The sequence below is a fragment of the Lonchura striata genome, chromosome 31, assembly GCF_050655825.1.
Source record: "Lonchura striata isolate lonStrDom1 chromosome 31, ASM5065582v1, whole genome shotgun sequence".
NCBI classification, from domain to species: domain Eukaryota; kingdom Metazoa; phylum Chordata; class Aves; order Passeriformes; family Estrildidae; genus Lonchura; species Lonchura striata.
This window is the reverse complement of record NC_140733.1, coordinates 4,362,576-4,386,689: the sequence shown is the minus strand read 5'-3', so window position 1 is coordinate 4,386,689 and position 24,114 is coordinate 4,362,576. Positions and strand designations below refer to the sequence as shown.

Below are 24,114 nucleotides of genomic sequence, written 5' to 3'. Positions count from 1 at the left end.
AAGCCCCGCGGTGTCACCATGGCCCCTTGGTTCCATGGGCTCCAGTGGTGCCACAATGATCCCCTTGGTTCCATGAGGTGCCCACAGTGTAACAGTGATCTCCATGGGAAGGAAAGAACCGAGCCCCAGTGTGGCAGGGGCAGCCACCAGAGGCCAAGGCCAGCCAGACTTGATGGTACTGCCAAATGTTTTCTGGGAGCAACCCTTGGATATAGGGAATTTGGGAGGTGGAATCCCAATTTCAATCGTGGACATCCAGAGGAGAAGCAGAATTTTTTTCCATACAAAGAAAAGCACAGAACACCGTTGTTTGAGGGGGAGGTGAAAGGCGGCCACCAGAGGCCTAAGCCAGCCAGACCTCTTTTTTCTGGTAGCTTTTGTCTGAAAGGAACCCTTGGATATAAGGCATTTTGAAGGTGGAACCCCATTTTCAGCCATTCCAACATAGATAAGAAGGACAGTTCTTTTCCATAGGAAGGAAACACTGAGCCCAAGTGTTTTGAGGCAGGCGAGAGGCAACCCCCAAGAGGCCAAGGGCAGCCAGATCTCTCTGTCCTGGCAGCTTTCACTTGAGAGCAATCCTTGGCTGTACACTGTTTTGGAGGTGGAATCCCAGTTTTGGACATGGGTGCCTGGTCAGTATACATGCTTTTTTCCTATAGGAAAAAAAAGGGGAAAGTCCAAGTGTTCTGGAAGAAGATGAGAGGTGGCCACCTTTAGGCCAAGCCAGCCAGACCCATCTGTCCCTGCACCTTTCGTCTAGGGGTCGTCCTTGGACACAGGGCATTTTGGGTTTGGAATCACAATTTTGGCCATGAGCACCTGGACAGGAAGATGAGTTCTTTTTCCTAAGAAGGAGAGCACAGAGCCCCAGTGTTTCAGAGGCACATGAGTGCCAGCCTTCAGGAAGCCAAGGCCAGCCAGACTTGTTAGTCCTGGCAGCTTTTGTCTGGGAGCTATCTTTGGATATAGGGAATTCTGGAGACAGATGCCCAATTTTGGCCATGGATGCCTAATTGAGATGGATGTTTTTTCCCATAAGAAAGAAAGGAATATGGTCCCAGTGTTTGAAAGGCAGATTAGAGGTGGTCCCTGGGTGGCCCAGCCAGCCAGACCTGTTCCATGCTCCCTGGGTTTCATGGGGGTCCACAGTGTCACTTAGTTCTCCTTGCTTCCATGAGGCCTTTCAATGTCACAATGGCTTCGTGGTTCCACAAAGCCCTGATGTGTCACAATGGCCCCTGGGTTCCGTGTGCCCTCGCTGTGTCACAACGGCTCCTCTGTGACACTGCGGGCTGCACAAGGTTACCACGGTCCATTGGTTCCATGAGGTTCTGCAGTGTCACCGTGGTCGCTGTCAGAGGCTGGATGAGATCCATGTCCCGAGACACCTTGGGATGCTCAGAATGCCCGTGTGGGGCTGGGGGCGGGTCCGGCCTTGGTTTGTGGTGGGACAGAGCCCTGCCCCCAGCCTGGCCTGGCAGAGCTGTCAATCACACAGCAGAGGCGGTGCTGATTGGCTGAGCTGTCAATCAATCACCAGCAGCTGGTGCCTCCCCTGACTCTGATTGGGCAATCACCTGACAGTCCCACCCCAGGGGCAGGCCCATGGAGGTCCAGGGGGTTAAAAGCCGGAGCACGAGGCCAGCCCATGGTCTGGATCCTGCCTTCTCCTGGGGCTCCTCTGTTAGCGATGCTGGGACCCGAGCAGTTGGTGCCTGTGTGCGCATCTTTCTATAGATCTTCTGTCTTTCTGTTATTCTCCCTTTTTTCTCCTTCTAATCCTGTTTAGCTGGAACATTTTTGGATAAATTAATATCTTAAGGGTTAAAGGTTTTTAGGTAAAGTGGACTAAGTTAACCAAGTTAATGCTATGATAGGAGTTTTATGCTGAAGTGGATGTTGTATGAAACCCTTTGCTCAAGCTCTTTGATTGTCTATATTTTGCCAGTAAAATTTTGTGTCATTTTTACCTCTTAGCTCAGTTGGTTAGAGCATGGTGCTGGTATCACAGAAGATGTGGGTTCAGTCCCTGTGTGGGCCATTCACTTAAGGGCTGGACTTGATGATCCTGGTGGGTCTCTTCCCACCAAGAATATTCTTTGCATCTGGCCATGGTGAGAATATCTGGTTGGTGTTTTGAAATGTAAATTTTAAGGAATTAACAGATTTTAAAGATAAGACTTTAGTTAGAGATAAGCCATACTAGAGTTAATTAAAATAAATGAGTAGGCCTTGATGAAGTTAAGAGTTGGTAGTTAACTATTAATTGATTGCTTGTCAGCACAATGTTTAATTAGATGGCTTTATAATGAAGAATATAGAAACTGACAAATATCTTTTAGTAACATAAGACAGTTGTGGGCTTCCTCTGTTCTGAAACCAATTGAAGACAAGGAATGGGAGTTCTCCCAAGAGTTAATTTGTCATATTTGCATTGAAAAGGTAGAAAGGTCACAACAAGGAAGACTTCATTTGCTTCCTCATTTTGGGACCCCTCCCCATGAAAGGGACCACCAACCCATTTCAAGGAACAAACAATGCATGCTTAATAGCTTTTGAAGTGATCAGCATACGAAGCGAGGAATGGGATGTACCAAAATTATGAATATATATTTGTATTTTGTGTATTCAATGCTTGTATAGATAAAAGGACTCTGTAATCACTTGGAAGCTGTGGTGTGTATTTGGGAACTATCCCACATGCTGCCCAGCGTCAAATAAACATACACTTTCTAACTTTATACTGTTAGAGAGTTTTTGTCTGTCACAGTTGGATATTGGCACTAGATCAAGATCCTTATTTTTTTAATAAATCAGTTTCTCCTGTGTACCAAACTCAAGTAAAGGAACCTTCGGTGACCCCCAGCATTGGGTCTGGGGTGTTACAGCCCTGCAGACTCACAATGGCCTCTTGTTTCCATGAGGCCCCAGTGTCACACTCGACCCTTGGTTCCATGATCCCAACAGTTCCACAATGATCCCCTTGGTTCCACAACTTCCCACAGTGTCACCATGGCCCCTTGGTTCCATGAGGATCTGCAGGGTCACACAGGTTTGTGACATTTGTCCTTGCTGCCCCTCCCATTCCCCTGCCCCACAAACAGCCCTGAGCCACCCGTGAGGGACAGGCCCTGCTGTGCCAGGCTGGGCTCAGGGCTTGGCCTTTCTGCTTCCCCCAGCCAGCCCAGGCCTTGCTCAGCATTGCAGTGTCCTGCTCTGAGCCTTGGGCTCCCTGCAATCCTGGCCTCAAGGATCTGCTCTCACCAGTCCCTGGGGAGCCTTTGGCAGTCCCTGCCCTCAGTGGGGCCCAGTGGTGCTCCAAGGGACTTGGAGTTTTGTTTCTTCTTGAGCAGCTTCCTCAGCCTTCTCTCAGTGCCTGAGGGTCCTGGACAGGGGCTCAAATCCACCATGGGGATCATTAAAATACAGAAAGCCCTTGGAGGCTCTTTCTCTTCCTTCAATTGTCTTCAGCTCTCCAGGGCTTGTGCAGCTCACAGGAGTCTGTTTGGAGTTCCTTTAAGGAGGAAGATTTCAAAGTGCACCTCATGACCTTTCTTTCTTTAATCAAGTGAGTATTTTTTCATTTCCCAGTTCAGAGAAGAGCTGATAGAAGCATTCCCCAGGTGACCTTGATGCTCAGTGTCTCCTTAGGAGGTCTGGGCATGTAGAAGAATGAGCCCCCTGAGGACTGACCCTGTTTGGACAAGCTGCTCCTCACCCCCAGCCTCACCATGTCTGACATCGCCCAGCTGGCACTGACATCCCTGTGCCCTGCAGCAGAACCTTGTCCCTGAGCTCTGCAGCTCCATGTCCCAACCCATTGCACCGTGTCCCACTTGCTCTCCTCAGGGCTCTGCCTTCACAGAGGCCCAGCTGAAGTTTTCCCGTTGGGAAGGAAAGAATGGCATAGCCAGAGCAGGTTTCCTGAACAACAAACCCCACTGAGGAACCACCTGCTCAGTACAGGCTGCCTGGAATGGTGTCACCTTTCTACAAGGGACAGTGTGGCCAGAAATGATCTCTGGAAGCTGAATTCTCTGATTCTCCCAGCTGAATTCTCTGCTGCTGGTGCCATCCTCACCTTTAACCTCTCTTTGGAATGCAGACAGATGTTCCCAGCTGTGTTAAGCAGGATTTCCTCAATGTTTCTATAAATCTTTTGTGTTCCCCATGGAACAAAGGGGCCATTTTGGCACTGAGGGGGTGACGTGGAAGCAAGGAGTCAATTGTGACCCTGGGGTCCCATGGAACCAAGGGGTCACAGTGACACAGCAGGGCCATGTGGATCCAGTGGTCCATTGTGACACTGGATCCAAAGAGACCATGGAGACACCCCCAGAACCTCATGGAACCAAGGAGTCCATGGTGACCCAGCAGGGCTGCATGGAGCCAATGGTCCATGGGGACACTGCCCATCCAAGGAGGCCATTTGGACACTGTGGAAGCTCATGGGGCGGGGTGGCCATTGTGATACTGAAGAACTTCAAGACACCAAATATCCATGGGGACACAGCAGGGCATCATGCAACCCAGGAACCACTGTTGGCAGTGTGGAAACTCCTGGAGCCAGGGGCCATTGTTAGTAACACCCAATCCTCAGGACTGATGTGGGCATTGGTATCCAGAGGAGAGGTTTGGGGGAGATACCCCTTCTTTCTGTGGCCTTTTAGGGATTTTCTTATGATTTTTAAATATTTTTGAGTTGCTGCCTCCCCTTCTAAATAATCTGCAGTACTGAAAGGGGTGATTAGAAAAGGGAGTCTAAACATTATTTCATAAGGAGAAACCCCTATGTCGGACCGAGGTCTTGTTCTGATGCACAAGAGAGTAAGAAGTAAATACTTGAGCTAATTCAGTTTTGTCTCTTTAATTAATTTGGTTGTTACATTGTTGGAGGGTGCCGCGGGAGACAAGACTCATGCTATCATGATCATCAAGTCTCAGTTTATTGTGACAGATTAAACAGTTTATATATGTTCGTTAATTAGCTCATACATATCGCAAAAGCCGAGCTCATGATTGGTTGCTATGTGACTTGTACTATTATCTTAAAACTATCTTTGTGTTTGATACATGCCTGTCCAGCTGGCCTTGCAGTTAGAACAGCTTAGTACTTCTTTGTTCTTCTCTATCTATTTCTACATACCAAGCAGTTTCAATATCTTGCTTTCTGCACACCATCTACTCTTCAGGGTCATGCGAACTTTGCAGCAGTCACGTAACCCTCCCTACTTGGATTAATTTTACAGTATCATGTCCCCTGTTGTACAACCATTCCTCTGTCAAGCTCTCTTCATTACATTTTTAAGAGTTCTAGTCATCCTTTCTGCCCTTCTTGAGCTTTGAGGATACCATGGGGTATGCAATCTCTACCTTATCCCCAGGGCTTTTGTTACTTGATGCAAAGTTCAAGTGAAAAATGTGGACCTCGGTCTGAGTCAATGTTATTGACTAGCCCGTATTGAGGTATGATATTTTCTAAGATTATTTTTGCAACTTCTTGTGCGGTTTCCTTTTTAGTTGGGAAAGCCTCCGCCCAGTGAGTGAGATAATCTATGATCACTAGTAAATGTTTGTACCTCTGCACAGAGGGCATTTTACTGAAATCTACTTGTATGTTTTGGAAAGGTCTTAAAGCAAGTTTTCCTCCCCCATGTGCTGTTTTTCTCATTACCTTTTGGTCAGTTTTCAGGCAAATAGCACACCCTCTTGTGACTGTCTTTGCCAGGTCATACACTCCAATACATAAATTTTCTCATAAAAAGTGGTCACAGAAATCTTGGATTCCCGAGTGGGACAATTCATGACTTGAACTATTATCTTTTTATCTCGTGGGATGATCCTTACCCTTAATTGGACTTGCAAGTCTCTTCTTAAGAGATTACTTCCTAAATTTGGCAGATAGATAAAGTCTGCCAAAAATTGTCTAGAATTCCCCTTGATTTTTATATTTTTGGCTATAGATGCTTTAAATGGCCTTCCCTTCGCCCCTAAAACCTCACAGACCTTCTTCCCAATGGTGACTCTTACTGGTAACTTGTATGTGCTGGACTTATCTGCCCCTGTGTTAACTAAGAACTCAAAATCTTCATAGTGGGGACTTCCTTTAAAGTTTCCAAGGGCTCTTCTTGATGGTTTATTGGATCTCTTTGCTTATAGAATCCCAGCACCCCTAGTCGTCTCCCCTTGAAATCTCTTCTAAGACTTCTTGTTCTTTATGCATTGCCTCATCAAACTGAAACTTAAGACACATCTCACTGCAGTAATAGCACCTCCTCTTACTTTGTGAAGCCTCAGGTTTCCTGAACACATTAAAGTTCTTATTTGTCTCATATGATGGTGCGGGTTGGTCTCTATTTTTTTTTGGTAATAGCCCTGGTCTATTCCAACGTGACTTAGACAGCAGTGCTGGTGATCTGCCTGCTCTTATACTTTCTTGAACAACTGCAACCATAAGTCTAGCTTTAGTTTTGGCTTTTTCTTCTTCTTTCTTTATATATAATCCTAGGGCTTCTAGGTGTTGGTTTAGCTGATTATACATCTACTGATCTCAGGCTCCATACCATCGCCACTCTACCTGTAATTTTAACTTCGGCCATACTTCTGTACTCTTGTCTAGACGCTTTGTGGTCTCCCAAGAATCCCTTCAGTCTAACAATTGCCCTAAGGGCCTGTTAGGGGGAATTCTCTTTGCTTTCTCTTTTGAAGGATCTGCTCCTTTGCTATAACCTGTTCCCATTTTCAGGCCACAAAAAGAAAAGAAAAAAAATATACCTTAAATGGTGCCTCCCTCTAAAACGGAATATACAAATATGCAACTAAAGTTCCTCTGTCTCTTTTACACAAATTAGTATTTCAAATCTCTTGACTGAACTTAATCTCTTTTAGCTAAACCTTCACTCTTGGTACTATTCTCTGGACACTTTACATTGTCTCTTGGCCAGGATAACCATTAATCACACTCACATCTATTGCCTTCTGTTCTCTTGTTCTTTGGCTTAAGTTTTTGGACTTCTTGTTGGACTTTCTAGGCTTGGACCCCTGCTAAGTCTCACCCCAATTCTTACTTGGTCTTTTGCTCAACCTTCTCTACTAGGCTTAAGGAAGCTTGGTCTCCCTGATGAGGTGAGGTCGAATGTCCTGCTGAACTTTACACACAAACTCTGGCAAAGCCTCCCCTCACCTGACTCCTACTAGGCTTAGCCTGCTTGCCTTCCTACACACTTCTTTACTTGCTTACTTACTTGCCTTTTTGGTTTTCTGCTTACTCAGGTTAATGCCTACCTGCCTGGATATGCCCCCTTCCCGCCAAGACATGCCCCATGCCTGCAAGGACGTGCCCACTGACTGCCAGGACCTGCTCCCTGTCTGTCAGGTTATACCCCTGCCTGCCAGGACATGCCCTCTGCCTGCTAGGACGTGCCCCCTTCCTGCCAGGACATGCCTCCTGCCTGCCAGAACATGTGCTCCGCCTGCCAGGACATGCCCTCAGCCTTCTAGGACATGTCCCCTGCCTGTCAGGACAAGCCCCCACCTGCCAGAACCTGCCCCCTGCCTGCCAGAACATGCCCTCTGCTTGTCAGTGTTAGCATTCAGAAACACACATAATCATGGGATATGATTATATGCAGGTGCTTTTATTGAGAGCTCTGGGAATCAGGGGTACAGACCCAAATCTGACTCCCACATGGCTTTCGAGCTGAACGTATTTTATATTCTGTCATTATATAACTTACATATTAATCATTAAACTTATATTGTTCTATTGTATACATTGACATGAGTTTCTTGTGATCTTTCTTAGGTCCCTGACCACAGTTTCTCATTATTATTCTTATGATTAAACAGTAATTATATTTAATTACTAAACAATCATCACATCTAGCAATTACATCATTTATCATGTACTAGTGTTCATGATGCAGGCGAGGGCAGTTGGATAACAAAGCTCTGGATACAGTAAAAGCAGGAATTTTAAACATTGAAGACCAAATAACAAAGTTAGAAAAAGGAACTGGGGCGACAGGGAAGGGATAATTAGAGCGATACGACAAAGAGAGTTATCTATATTAGAGGGACACAAAGAATTGAAGCGGTTATTAGGAGCAGGCGAGGGCTTAACGGAAGAAGAAAAACAAGAACTGGAGGAGGAATTAGAAGCAGGAATGTTGAGAGAGGAGAGAGGGAAGGGGTATGATGACAATGGGTTTAAGAGATTGAGTGGCGTGAACAGAAAGCTGCCAGGAAGATATCTTAGACAGGCCCCAGAACCACCAAAGGATCCGACCTTTGATCCACGGCGTCGCTGGAAGGGGTTCATTACTCAGGGAAATTTAAGTGGAGAGGTGGTCCTTGAACCGATAATATCAGCTCCGGTACGGGCTACAGCAGATGGACCAGAATGGGCTCCCTTAGAGTGGGGTTTAGTATCCAAGATGCAACAGAATATTATGGCATTTGGGCTACATAATTCGGCAGTACGAAGGCAGATGACTGTATTCATGAAATACCAAGAGCTCATGCCTGCTGATATCCGGATGCTTATGGAAACTCTGATAGGACCGACAGCTTACACCTTATTCTTGGTAAAATGGCAGGAAAGGCTGGAAGCCAAGCAACTAGAGAATATACAACTTCCTAATGGGGACCCCCTTAGAATTGCAACCCTTGGTATGCTGATGGGAAGTGGTGAATATAGGGATCCACAGAGACAAGCCGCTCTTCCACCCAGGGTGCTTTCACAAAGCAAGGCTGCTGCTTTGGAGGCTTTCCATGCTTTGCTGCAAATGGGCAAGCCTAGCCCCCCCTACTTGCAGATACGGCAAGGGGAAAATGAACCATTTCTAACATTTGTGGATCGTATAAGAGAATCAATTGATAACACCCCCCCGACTTATCCCCAGAAGTTAAAATGACATTAGTTAAGAAAGTGGCCACACAAAACGCAAACCGAACCTGTAAAAAATTAATAGCAACCTTTCCCCAAGGCGCATCCATAGTACAAATGGTGGACATCTGTTCAAAGGCACCCTGGGAGGAAGAAAAGCAAAAGGCAAATATCCATGCCATAGCGCTGGCCACGGCGTTAAAGCAAGGAGGGCTAGGAAAAGGTGATAAGGGACCAGGCGCATGCTATCTGTGCGGGAAAGTGGGGCACCTAAAGAAATCATGCCCCAACAAAGGGGGAGGGAATGTGCGAAGTGGGGTGTTCATGGGTACCTGTAATTGTTGTGATAAGTTTGGCCACAGATCTGCTGAGTGTCGATCACGCTTTAAGAAGGATGGAACCCCCCTTCCAGGAAACCCCCAGAGCCGCGAGTTGGGCGCGGCTCCGAAATACCCAACTGGAACAAGGACAAGTTGCGTCTGCCTCCATGAACTCGCCGCTGCCACAACTGGGAGCGCAGGAGTCGATCTGGCCGTGGCAAGAACCGTAACTATTACCACGAGTGGGGTGACTGTGGTAGATTCCACAGCCTCTGGACCATTGCGGGGGGGGATTAAGTGCTTTATTGATTGGCTGTTCATCGGCAAGTAAGCAGGGAATATTTGTATTGCCCGGATTTATTGATGCAGACTATGAAGGAGTTATAAAGATAATGCTTAAAATCTTTGCACAGCCTATTACAATTAACCAAGGAAGCAGGATAGCACAACTTATTCCTTTCTGTTCTCAAGTACCAGTGGCAAAAGCAGAAAAAAGGGGAACAGGAGCCTTTGGGAGTACGGGAAATACAGCTGGCCCGCTAGTAATGTTTACCACAACTATACAAAAAGATAGGCCCTTGCGAAAGGTATTGATAATGAGAGGGGAGGAAAAATTACAAAACGAAGAAGTAGAAATGATGCTTGACACTGGCTCAGATGTCATGATTGTTCCCCTAGCAGCTTGGCCTGAACATTGGCCTTTACAAACTACTGCTACCGTGGTTAGTGGAATAGGTGGTGAATCACAGACCTTACAAAGTGTACAACATGTTCAAATACTGGATGTACAAGAGCAGAGACAGGCATGGGTACGCCCTTATGTTATGCATACACCTCTCTGGATTTTAGGAAGGGATGCTATGGCTCAATGGGGCATGACATTACAAACACAGGATTTTTAGCAGCGGCCACTGAGGAGCAGAGGTTGCCAGTGGCAAAGATCCAATGGGAGTCAGATACTCCGGTTTGGATACCTCAGTGGCTGCTGAAGAAAAGCTGCAACCTCTGAAAGAATTGGTTGAGGAACAATTAAAACTTGGGCATATCAAACCATCATTTAGTGAATGGAATACCCCTGTGTTTGTAATAAAGAAAAAATCAAGGAAGTGGAGATTATTACATGACCTAAGAGCAGTCAACGCAGTAATGAAACCTATGGGGGCATTACAACCAGGTTTGCCTTCCCCAGTAGCCTTACCCCAGGACTGGTATTTGTTAATAGTGGATTTAAAAGATTGCTTCTTTTCTATTCCTTTACACCCACTGGACACGGAGCGATTTGCTTTCAGCGTACCCCAGAAAAATACCTCTCGCCCAGCATTACGGTATGAATGGACGGTCCTGCCACAAGGCATGCGTAACTCACCTACAATCTGCCAATGGTATGTTGACTTAGCCATCCAAGAGTGGATAAAACACCACCCTCAGGTAATAGTGTATCATTATATGGATGATAGCTAGTCAGGAGGGTATAACTCAGGAGATGGAGAAGGCATTAATCGAGGCATTATCAAAATATGGCCTGCACATCGCTCCTGAAAAAGTACAAAGAGGCAGCCCATGGTTGTATTTAGGAATGATGGTAACTGAGACGCGGATACGACCAGGGAAACTCAAGATAAATAACAATGTCAATACTGTAAATGATTTGCAAAAATTGGTGGGGGATATACAGTGGATCCGCACTTGGTGTGGAGTGACCAATGAAGACTTAGGTCCCTTATTTTAATTATTGAAGGATACAACAAATCCTGCAGAGCCTCGAACTTTAACACCTGGTGCACAAAGGGCCCTACACGGTATTGAACAAAAAGTGTTGCAAAAACAGGTGTATCGATATGAACCTAGTTACCCTGTGATTGTTATTGTTTACGGCCCTGAACATAGTCACTCTGCGATCATTGCTCAAGAGGTGGACAAAAAGTTATGTGTTTTAGAGTGGGCATTTCCACCCTATCAATTGGCTGCTTCAGTAACTGCCCCACAGGAATACATTGGGGTCCTATTGTTGAAAACGAAGGACCGAGTACGATTGGTATTCGGAATAGACCCTGCATTGTACATTTTGCCTTGGAAAACATCGGAGCTAATTCAAGAGTGGTCACTCTCATCCATGACTTTTGCCTTGGCTGTAAATGGAATCCAAGTCTCTGTCCATTACCCTTCTCATCCTCTTTTTGAAACCACGGCCATTATTGCTAGAGCCCCTATATTGAAAGAAAAACCAATTGATGAGGCACTTACTGTTTTCACAGATGCTAGTGGGAGAACTGGAAAGTATGGATTCGCATGGAAGCTTAAAGGAAAGTGGGAAAAAAAAAAATTTGGACTGATGCAGGGCAATCCATTCAGGTTTTGGAATTAAAAGCTATTGTTATGGCTTTAACGCAATTCTTGCATCAACCACTGAATTTGATTTCAGATTCACAGTATGCCATTGGTTTATTAAAATGAATTGACCATGCAAAATTGGGGAAAATAGGCACGCCCGAAATATCAGAATTAATAATTTGAATGAAAGGATTGATAGAGGAAAGGAGCCATTGTATCTGGTGGACTCACATGCGAAGCCATACTAATATCCCAGGATTCTTTACAGAAGGCAATGCAATTATCGATAATGCTGTAGCAGGGCCAATAACCTTAAAGGGCTTTGAGGCGGCACGACACGCTCATGAGTTTTTTCACCAGTCGTCGCGCGGCCTGCAGAAAGACTATGGAATCTCCAGGTCACAAGCACGAAACATTGTGGTCTCTTGTCCAGATTGTGCACTAGTCATTCCCTTACAGTCTCAAGGAGTTAACCCTCGTGTCATCGAACCTGGGACAATTTGGCAGACAGATGTTACTGAGTATCCACCTTTTGGCCGACTGAAGTATATACATGTATCTGTGGGCACTTACAGCCACGCTGTATGGGCAACCGCAATGACAACGACAGCTTTTCACGCGGTAAAGGTACACTGGCTGCAAGCTTTTGCTGTTCTAGGTATTCCTCATGAAATAAAAACTGATAATGGGCCCGCCTATGTGGGGAAGTATAGTGAAGAATTTTTGAAGCAATGGAACATTAAGCATGTTACCGGTGTGCCCTACAATAGCACGGGACAAGGCATCGTGGAGCGGCGTCATCAAGACATTAAACGGTTACTCCAAGCTTTGAAAAAAGAGGGGGAGGTCCTCCTTACCCCACACGAGTTAGTTGCTAAAGCATGTTTTGTGCTAAACTGGAAAAATCCTATTTTTATTAATGAAAAGGACACAGAACTCCCTATAATCAGACATTTTTCTAACAAACAGGCTCCTCTTGGGGCGCCAGTACAGGTATGGGACCCCAAAACTGGTAAATGGGATCAGCAAATATTTACCTTGTTGACTTGGGGGCGGGGATATGCTTGTATTTCCACAGGAACGGAAGACAGGCCTCGATGGGTACCTGCGAAGTGGGTCCGCCCCTATCTAGAAACTAGCCACAAAGACTTGGAGGAACAGCATCCCAAACCAAAGACTGTGACATTATGATGCATGGCTCAAGAGCGGCGACACCTGAGCCAGCTAAGTGAACACGACCTCATTAGAGTCGAAAAGAAGCTGTTAGTCACCTTACTACCAATACTTAATGAACTTAAAGGACAGTTAAGTTTTGGCATTGATGGAGTGATCGATCACTGTCAATCTTTGAGCAGTTTGTTAAACTTACTTGCAACGCTTCAAGACTTTAGCTTTAAGGGGCCAAAAAGCTTAGCTTGCCTTGATTGTCAGAATCATAATTGTGCTGCTTGGGTGCTTTTGTATTGCGGGGGGTGCTTACAAACCAAATGGGTTCATCAAACGACACTAGTTGCACTATGGTGCAATAGATGTTCATTTAAGTGGCGGGGAGAATCTTGGATGATGGAACTTCGCGCCTGCACTGGTTTACCAACCCTGCAAGGCTTACAGTTGTTCGAGTCTCCAGAACAAAAGATCTGTGCATATTATAGATGGAAGTATAATCACCAAGCACAGCGTGTGCTAAAGCAAGCACGCTCTTGTATATTGAAAAGTAAGTGTGGCCGGAGCATTTCCTTGTCATGACTGGAAGAAGTACCTATTGCCCAGAGACAGAATCCCGATCAAGTGATAGCTAAGTGTAGCGGGGCGTTCAAGAAGTTAACGATAGGGGGAAGAAAAAAGCGTTAGCAACTGAAAAATGGCAATGATTGCTATCTTAGCTATCGTACTCAATACAGCATTATTAATGAATACCTATGTGCCACCACAGCCAAAGACCAACTTATGGGTACCCTAGCCAACATCACGGGCCAAGATTCTATTTGCCTAGCCTTATCCTCTCCAGGAAACCCGTTTTCCACCTGCTTGGTGGGGATACCTATAGACGTGTGGCCTTGTCCATCTGCTATTCCTACATGCAACGGGACCAACCCCAATCACACAGTAAATAATTAGGATCAGTGGGTTTCACACTTGCCATTGGCCCCTGCTGAACCACAAGAATTAGAATTATTAGGGTCCGTAAAAATAGATGCATGTGTAATATTTAATTGGACCAGCACACAACAAAGAACAAATGGGTCCACAGTTAACGTAAACTCTAGTCTTCCTGTTTATCGAAATGATAGCTTTTGGTGCCAGTATACAACCGCAAATAAGTCTATCTCCTCTAACACCCCATTGATGTTACCAAGGGGTATGTTTTTTATATGCGGAGATCGAGCCTGGTCAGGTATTCCATCAAAAATTAGGGGAGGACCCTGTTCATTAGGAAGGCTAACTTTGCTGACACCCAATACATCCATGATCTTAAATATGAACAGGCAATATTCTCGAATTTGTACCAAACGCTTTGCGCATGCATTTACTCAGGATTGCAAGTCAGAGGTTAAATTTTAGTCACCGGAGGCTATGATTGCAGCCTCTTTCCTTGCCCCTGGCGTTGCTGCTGCTGGGGCACTTGCTCAACTAAACAGATTAGGATGTTGGCTAGCTAAACAAACTAATACAACCTCCAGGGCTATTTCTGACTTATTAATTGATGTTGATTCAGTAAGGCACGCCACATTACAAAACAGAGCTGCAATTTACTTTTTATTATTAGCTCAAGAACATAGATGCAAAGAATTTGAAGGAATGTGCTGCATGAACCTTTCTGACCATTCAGCATCAATACACAAACAACTGAAGACATTGAGTCAGTTAACTTCACAGCTAACCAAGGAGGATGGTTTAGGCTTAGCAGGATGGCTAAAAAGTTTAGGAATAGGTCCTTAGCTACGAAGCCTTATAATGATGTTTGCAGGACCAGTGCTTAGGATTTTGCTTTGCTTATTTTGCGGACCATGTTTATTACAATGCATTATGCAACGCTTGCAACAAATAGCAGATGCCTTAATTGAAAAAAGAGGGGGAGATGTTGGGGGCTGCGCCTGGGCTATGGGACAAGTTTATAATAAACTATGAAGAGTGACCTACCCTTGACCCTGAGATGTGGAACATGAAAAAGGGAAGCTGGCTATATGTTGAGACAAAGACAGGATGTATAAAACCTACAGAACGCTTTGCATTGCCAAAATAATGCACCAATTAGAAGTTAGATAAAGCCGCATGCATGCCTCGTGCACAAAGCGGGCCATCCAATCATATTATGGATGATCACGGCATGATTGCATATAAGGAAGTAAAATACTGTATAAATAAACGTATGTAGCAGCTAATAAACGGAGCTTGCTTAGGAACCTACATCGTGTTGGTGTGTGCTCCCTTCACCTGGCCACGACATACTAGCTACACAGGTGCAGTTCTAGCAAGGTACAAAGTCTTCCTGTACTTAGGGTACTTATTTTCTTTTCAGGGCCTACTAAGCTTAATTTTCCTTTTAACCCTAAATCCCCATGATTTTAACACACTTTTACTATAATTTTCCCCTCTCTGAAATTATTTTCACTTCACTATAAGTGCAAATACTTTCAATTGATACAGTCTTTAGTTTCTAAGTTTATACATGATGTTCTTCAAATCCAGGATTGACATAAATGTTGTCATGGACTGGAGGATCAGAGGATGATGGGTGTAGATCCCGTGTCAGTGCCTTGATTATTTTCCAGTTCCAGGATGTCCTCCTCTTGTGTATCTTTCCTTTTAGGACACTATAGACTAACCAAGTTACTAAGAACACAATTAATAGGATTATTACACTCTCAATGGTAGACTTAATCCATGAACTCACATTCCATCCTAACTCTTTAAAGACTTTAACCAGCTTGTAGTCAAATCTTTCTTGTCTTCTTGTGCTTCATGCTCTAATTGTTTTAACTGATTGATGTCATATTCTACATCTGCAGTTACATTTGGATTGGGTCCAGGAGATTCTTATGGTTTCCCATACAATATCTCATAAGGACTGACTGACATCCCACTCCTAGGCTTTATCCGGATTCTCAGCAATGCTATTGGTAAAGCCTGTGGCCACTGCAGTTTGGCTTCTAGACATATTTTACTGATTGCCTTTTTAGTGTCTGATTCACCCTTTCCACCTGTCCACTTGACTGGGGTCTCCATGGTGTGTGGAGGTCCCAGGTTATTCCCAGCAACCTAGGTACTTCTTTTACCACCATGGCTATGAAATGGGGTCCCCTATCTGATGATATCCCTAGAGGCACCCCGAATCTGGGAATGATTTTTTGTAATAACCACTTAACTGTTTCTTTTGCTTGGTTCGTGCGACAGGGAAGGGCTTCTGGCCATCCAGAAAATGCATCAACCCCTACTAACAAATATTTATATCCTCGAGTTCTTGGTAATTCTACAAAATCTACCTGCCAATAATCTCCTGGTTCTATCCCTACCCGAATCCTTCCTAGTTGTGCCTGTCGTCTAGCCACTGGGTTATTTTTCAAGCAAATCTCACACTTTGACATTATTGATTTTGCCATTGTTAACATTCGTACTGAGACCAAATAATGTTTTAGAAATTTTACCAATGCCTCTGCATCCCAATGACATTCATTATGTTTAATTTGTAGAACCTCTCTCATTACCAAGGGGGGTACCACTATCTGTCTGTGTGCAGTTACATACCACCCTTCTGGACTCTTCTGTGCATTCAGCAAGTGTCCAAATTTCTCATCTTCTGCTGAATATTTCAGCTGTGGAAGTAAATTGAATTGAGATACATTAAGTTTTAAAGGGACCAATGCCATTGTTGTTTGCAACTTTCGAGCAGCCTGTCGAGCTGTCCAATCTGCCTTTCAATTTCCCTCACAAATTTTGGAGTTTCCTGATTGATGTGCTTTACAGTGCATAATTGTCACTTGTTCAGGTTTTTGTACTGCTCCTATCAGTTACAGAACTGCATCTTGATGTTTAATGTGCATCCCTTGAGACGAAAACAGGCCCCGTTCTTTCCATAGGGCCCCACGCACATGCACTACTCCAAATGCATATTTTGAATCAGTCCATATGTTCATCTTTTTCCCTTCACTTAATTCTACTGCTCTGGTTAAAGCAACCCGTTCTGCCTTCTGGGTGGATGTATTTGGTGGCAATGCTTTTGCCTCTATCACTGTACTGATTGTTGTTACCGCATATCCAACGTGTCTGATTCTGTTCTCCATGAAACTGCTTCCATCTGTGAACAACTCCCAGTCTGGCTGTTCTAGGGGGACATCTTTCAGATCTGCTCTAGCTGCACAGGTGTGTCCTATTACTTCCACGCAATCGTGTTCCAATGGGCTTTCTTCAGATGTTGTACCTAGGAACAAGGCTGGGTTCAAGAGGTTAGTTGTTTTTAATGTTACATCATCTTGCTCCATTAAGATTACCTGGAATTTCATCATTGGACTCAGGGAGAGCCTTCTGCTCCAACACAGTAGTTACCATATGTGGCACATAGACATCTCTGTGCCTTCCCATGGTGAGCTTCCTGGCTTCTTGTATCAGGATCACAGTGGCTGCGACTGCCCACAGATGTGAAGGCCATCCAGCATTGATGTTGTCAAGTTGTTTGGAAAAGTAGCCCACCGGCCTTTTCCAGCTTCCCAAACGTTGGGTTAAGACTCCCAGTGCCAGACGCATCCTTTCATGTACAAACAGCTGAAAATTTTTGGACAAATCAGGTAACCCCAATGCAGGAGCAGTCGTCAAGGCCTCCTTTAGTTTGAGGAAAGCCTCCTTCTGTGGTTTGCCCCAGGTAAATGGCTGCATCTTCTGGGCCTCATACAGGGGTTTTGCCATAAGTCCATAGTCCATGATCCACAGGCGGCACCACCCTGTCATCCCAAGGAAGACTTGCAGCTCATGTAGATTCTGGGGCTCTTGAATGGCACAAATAGCTTGAATACGGTTAGTACCCAGTTTTCGCTGCCCTTGTGAGATTTCACATCCCAGGTAAATCACAGTCTGTTGGGCAATTTGTGCTTTTTCTTTAGATACCTTATATCCTCCCATTCCCAGTGAATTTAAAATCTCAATTGTTACCTTTATGCAGGTTGCTTTCTCCTCTGTGGCTATCAGTATATCGTCAACATACTGTAGCAGCAGGTATTGTTCTCTCGGTACTTGCCCTCTTGTCAGCCAGGTCTCCAGCTCCTTCGCCAGTTGGTTTCCAAATAGGGTGGGACTGTTCTTGAATCCTTGTGGGAGTCATGTCCAGGTGAGCTGGGTCTTTCTTCCATTTCCTGGATTTTCCCACTCAAAGGCAAAGAGGTTCCTACTTTCTTTGTCAAGGGGTATGCAGAAAAAGGCATATTTTAGATGAATTACTGTAAACCATTTATATGTCTCTTTCACGGATGTTAACAATGTGTAAGGATTGGCAAGCACTGGATAAATGTCCTTAGTTATTTCATCTATTGCTCTCAAATCCTGCACTAGTCTATAATCACCATTGGGTTTCCTCACTGGAAATATAGGTGTATTATATTCTGATTCACATTCTTCTAAAATTTGGTATTTCAAGAATTTATCAATATTTTTTACTATTCCTTGCCATGCTTCTGGTTTTATAGGATACTGTTTAACCTGTACTGTTTTTGCCCCTTCCTTTAATTCAACATGTATTGGTTGTGCTAATTTAGATTTCCCAGGTATATCTGTTTCCCATACTGAAGGAATTACTGCACCTTCTACTTCCCTAGGAATAGAGGGAGCTGGTTTTTCCTTAACCATTAAAATTTTTCCTGTCTTTGATTGAGATATTTTCATTAAAAGCTCCCCATTCTCAAAGGTTATCACTGCATCAAGTTTTGCCAATAAATCTCTACCTAAAAGGGGAATTGGACACTTGGACACATACAGGAATTCATGCATTAGGACCTTATTTCCAAAACACAGATCTAAGGGTTGTAGGAATGGCCGATTTTCCTCCTTCCCTGTTGCCCCGACTATTGTTGTTTGTTTGTCCCCAATTTGTCCTTGCAAATCATTCAGTACAGAATATGTGGTCCCCGTATCCACCAGGAATTTTACTACTCTATCACCTAGCTGTATGGTCACAAAAGGTTCCTTGCTATTTCCCGTATTTAGTCAATTACTGTATTCACCCAGCATAATTAATTTTGCAATATCTTGATCCTGACTAGGCTGGTTACCTTGATAAAACTGGTTTGGACACTCATTCTTCCAGTGACCTTCTTGCAGCGCACTGGTTAACTCTCAGTTTTGGCACAGCAGTTCCCCCGTGTCCCCTGCCAAGTCCACCTCCCCTCCCCAGTCCACGGCCACCTTTGTGGGTTTCTTTTGTTTTGTTTTGTTTTGTTTTGTTTTGTTTTGTTTTGTTTTTTTGGGTTTTTTTTGATGCTTGGGTTTCCTTTCCCTTGTATTACTGCTAAGAGGTTTTGCTGTGGCTTTTTCCTTATTTCTTTGGCTGCTTTAAGTACCATCTCTTTCTCTGTAGCGTCCATTAGGGTGTCTAATATTATTTGTGTATCATCCCAATCTGGATTCTGAGTTTTCATAATCATTTTTACCACTCTTGCCACTTTATCAGGATTTTCCCTATAAGTTCCAGCCGATTGTTTCCAAATTACTAAATCCACAGGGGAAAAAGGTACCTTTACAAACACCGGCCTCTCCGCTCCTATTCCCTGTCATAAGGGGGCAATCACAGTCCACTTCTGTCTACCCAGATCTTTTCTGGCCAAGACCGGGGCGGGCTTTGACCGATTCCAAGTCCTATGAGATACCGGTATTGCAGATTCACTTTTATCTCTACTCTCTCTATCTCCTTCACTTTCATCCTCCCCCCTTCTATGCATCACAGTTAAATTTAGATCATCTCCAGGGGAAGAGGGGTCAAGTGATGGTGGAAGAGGAGGATAGGGAGAGAGGGTTTGAGTGTGTGAAATAGGACTAGACAAAATAGGATTGGGTGAAGCAGATGATGAAGTAGGGGTAGGGGCAGGCAGAATAGGGTTAGGTTCTCTTGGTCTTGTAGGGGCTACCTGTAAATCAACATCTGTATCGTTCCTCTGACTCAGACTCTCTTTCAATGCAAAATGTTCTAAACAACGTTTCTCCTTCACACAAACCTCACACTTATCACTTGTAGATGCCTTAACTACCAGCAATCCACATTTTCAACCTGCCATTCTGGCTTATCTCGCAAGTAGAAAAACAAATCAATATACGGAACCTCATCCCATTTTCCTTCGTGTTTACAAAACAACATCAATTGCAAAATAGTGTTATGTTGCAATATTCCATTCAGTGGCCATTTTTCACCACCTTCAAAAACATATTCTGACCACCATGTATTACAGTAATCAATTAACTTACCCCTACCTAAGTCTTGCCCAAAATTATGTTGTTTCCAATGTGCTAATAAGCACCCCAAAGGAGAAGAACGTGGTATGGGGGCATTGCTGCCCAAGAGACCTTTAAGCTTCTCCATATTACAGCCACAAAACACCACAGAATGCTGAACCAGCAACACTTTTGCGATGTCTAATGGACAGCACCTAGGCAATACCACAGGAATTCCTTTAACCCAACCGAGCATAGCTTTCGCTCCGTCTTATTGGCAGGTTCCACACCAAATTAAAAGCACCTTACCTCTCTCCAGGGGACGTTGTGACTGGTGGAGGGTCGCAGCGCTGATGGGATCCCCGAGAATCCCTCGGTCCCGGCTGGAGCGTGATCGGGTTGCGGGATCCTCAGCAGCGCTCGCAGGGTCTGAATCTGGGTTCGCCAAAATGTTAGCGTTCAGAAACACACAAAATCACGGGAGATGATTATATGCAGGTGCGTTTATTAAGACCTCTGGGAATCAGGGCTACAGACCCAAATCTGATTCCGACATAGCTTTTGAGCTGAATGTATTTTATATTCTATTGTTATATAACTTACATACTAATTATTAAATATATATTGTTCTACTGTATACATTGACATGAGATTCTTGTGACCTTCTTTAGGTCCCTGACCACAGTTTCTTATGATTGTTCTTATGATTAAACAGTAATTATATTTAATTACTAAACAATCATCATGTCTAACAATTATATCATTTATCATATACAAGTGCAATTCTAGAAAGTACTAGTTCTTAATATGCTTAAGGTATTTTTTTTTCCAGGGCCTACTAAGATAATTTTCCTGTTAACCCTAAATCCCCAGGATTTTAGAACCCTTTAACTATCAGGCTGGAAGAGGGCCTGGGAATACTGGGTGCTGTAGGCTTCTTTGCTGCCTGCTGGCCAGAGGCCTCTGGTGCTTGGGTTTCCTTGGGCAGCCATGGCGAGGGGCAGGAGGGAAGGGGCAGGCATGCCTTGTGTGGTTTTTTGTGCCTTGTGTGTGCGTTGCGGGCTCAGGTCTGTCTCTCGATTCCCTTGTGGGCACGGGTGTCCCTGTTGGCCGTGTGGAGCTCCCGTGTGGTTGTGGGAGTGTATCTGCACTGTGATGTCCTGTGCTCGTGAGCGCTGCTGAGGGGCTGCCAGGTGCTCACGGACATACCACTCTGAGAGTGCCTGATGTCATCCGATTTGGCAATCTAAGCAGGGTCGAGCCCAGTTAGTACTTGGATGGGAGACCGCCTGGGAATATTGGGTGATGTAGGCTTCTTTGCTGCCTGCTGGCCAGAGCTCCAGTGGAACGTGGTTTTGCTTGGGCAGCCATGGCAAGGGGCAAAAGAGAAGGGTGAGGCATGCCTTGTGTGCTTTTTGTGGCTTGTGTGTGTGTACTGGGCTCAGGTCTGTCTCTAGATCCCCTTGTAGGCAGGGGTGGCCCTGTTGGTCTTGTCAAGCCCCTCTGGGGTTCTGGGCTTCAGCCCGAAGGGTTCAGTGGTGGGTTGAAGGGTGCTGCTGAGGGACTGCCAGGTGCCTTTGGCATACTGCCCTGAGAGCGCCGGGTCTCACCTGATCTCAGAAGCTTAACAGGGTCGGGCCCGGTTAGTACTTGGATGGGAGACCGCCTGGGAATACCGGGTGCTGTAGGCTACATTTTCCTCCTGAGGGGGATGCGTGGTTTTTCTTGGGCAGTCGTGGCAAGGGGCAGGAGGGAAGGGGCAGGTGGGCCTTGTGTGTTTTTTATCCCTTGTGTGTGTGTTGTGGACTCGGGTCTGTCTCTAGATGCCCTTGTGGGCAGGGGCAGCCCTGTTGGCCGTGTGGAGCTCCCATGGGTTTCTGTGCTTGTGCCAGTGGGTGGTGTGCTGGGTTGAAGGGAACTGCTGAGGGGCTGCCAGGTGCCAATGGCCATACCACTCTGAGAGCTGCCAGTCTCATCTGATTTGGGAATCTCAGCAGAGTCGGGCCCAGTTAGTACTTGGATGGGAGATGGCCTGGGAATACTGGGTGCTGTAGGCTTCTTTGCTGCCTGCTGGCCAGAGGCCTCTGGTGCTTGGGTTTTCTTGTGCAGCCATGGCGAGGGGCAGGAGGGAAGGGGCAGGCATGCCTTGTGTGGTTTTTTGTGCCTTGTGTGTGCGTTGCGGGCTCAGGTCTGTCTCTCGATTCCCTTGTGGGCAGGAGTGGCCCCGAGTGCCATGTGGACTGTCCGTGTGGTTGTGGGAGTGTATCTGCACTGTGATGTCCTGTGCTCGTGAGCGCTGCTAAGGGGCTGCCAGGTGCTCACGGACATACCACTCTGAGAGTGCCTGATGTCATCCGATTTGGGAATCTAAGCAGGGTCGAGCCCAGTTAGTACTTGGATGGGAGACCGCCTGGGAATATTGGGTGATGTAGGCTTCTTTGCTGCCTACTGGCCAGAGCTCCAGTGGTGCGTTGAAGAGAGGCTGACAGAGGAATGGTTGAACAACAAGGGACATGATACTGTAAAATTAATCCAAATAGGGAGGGCTACGTGACTGCTGCAGAGTTCGCATGGCCCTGAAGAGTAGATGGTGTGCAGAAAGCAAGATATTGAAACTGCTTGGTATGTAGAAATAGATAGAGAAGAACAAAGGAGTACTAAGCTGTTCTAACTGCAAGGCCAGCTGGACAGGCATGTATCGACCATAAAGATACTTTTAAGATAATAGTACAAGTCACATAGCAACCAATCATGAGCTTGGCTTTTGCAATATGTATGAGCTAATTAACGAACAGATATAAACTGTGTAATCTGTCACAATAAACGGAGACTTGATGATCATGATATCATGAGTCTTGTCTCCCGCGGCATCCCTCTAACAACTGGTGCCCTAAAGCAGGGACCTGATCCGAGCCTAAGGTGAGAGAGGTGCTGCGTTGGAGTGCGGGTCCTGCGGCTGGAAGGACGGCGAAAATAAAGAGAAGAGGCGAAACGCTCTGCTCCGCGCCCTGAGTGACCGTAGAAGCGGGCTCAGCCGATACGTGCTGCCGAAGCCTGAAGGAGCCAGCAACGGTACCGATGTAATCATGGAAAGGCAAGCAGCATATGATTTATTTAGTGCTTCTCTTAGAAAAAGGCAGATTAGGGGGATTGACTTAGATAAGGATCTCCCTTCGCTATTGCATCATGCTGAGTCTTACGGCTTTTTCATTAACCCCCATAGTGTGCATAAACTTTCAGAATGGAGAAGATATAGGGATAAGTTGTGGGAATTAGTGTTAGATGAGGATAAAACGGACAAGAAAATGAGTAAACTTTGGAGAGTGGTTGATAACAAATTGCTAATGTGTCAGGCGGAAAAGAGGGCAGTGGAAGTGATACGGACAGCTCTGGAGAAAAATAAGGAATGTAAACCCTCGCTTCTCTCCAGTGAGCCAAACCCTCCGGTTCTCACAAATTTTCCCATTCCCATCTCTGCTTCTGAAATGCCTGTACCTCCCATAGACACTAGTAGCATTGAGGTGCTGGAAATTGAGATCCAAATTGCTTTATGGCAACGGGACTGGGATCCCAAATTCACTTTGTGTGAACGGGAATCAGGTAGAACGGAGCAGGCGCGGGGCCAGACAGAGCGGGGCCGGCCAGCACCGAGCCGGAGGCGAGCCCGGGGCGGAGCGGACATCAGCCGAGAGACGGAAGGCTCCTTGCTGCCGAGCAGCAGCACAAGGGGGGAGAGGGGCGTTCCTGGGGGCTCAGCTGCGCTGGAGCCGGAGCAGGCGGGGCGCGGCCGTGGCGGGGGTGTCTCTTCTCCCATCCACAAGGTGACACAACAAGGACGGGAGCGAGGCGGCGCCGCCCCTCATCTCCCCGCAGCGCCCAGCAATGGCGGCGGAGATGGCGGCACAGTCCTGGTTGCCATGGCAGCGACAACGCCGGGAGCAGCAGCGCCACCGGTGGCGGGATCGCAACACTACAGCAAAAATTTCAACAGCATCTTCCCAATTTCTTACAAGAGTCAGAAGACGTAATGAAAAAGTACAGCAGTACCGAGTGTTTTCCAAGATACCAAGAAGGATGAACATTATGTGAATCAATGTTATTTCAAATATGATATAGATAAAAATCACTGTATAAAGATAGAAATTTTAGTAATAATTTAATTAC

General features: G+C 45.6%; 1 pseudogene; it reads left to right on the top strand.

Annotated features, from left to right (window-relative positions):
- The first annotated feature begins 21,523 nt into the window (after positions 1-21,523).
- On the top strand, positions 21,524-21,641 carry LOC146764768 (5S ribosomal RNA; annotated as a pseudogene).
- The last annotated feature ends 2,473 nt before the right edge of the window (positions 21,642-24,114 follow it).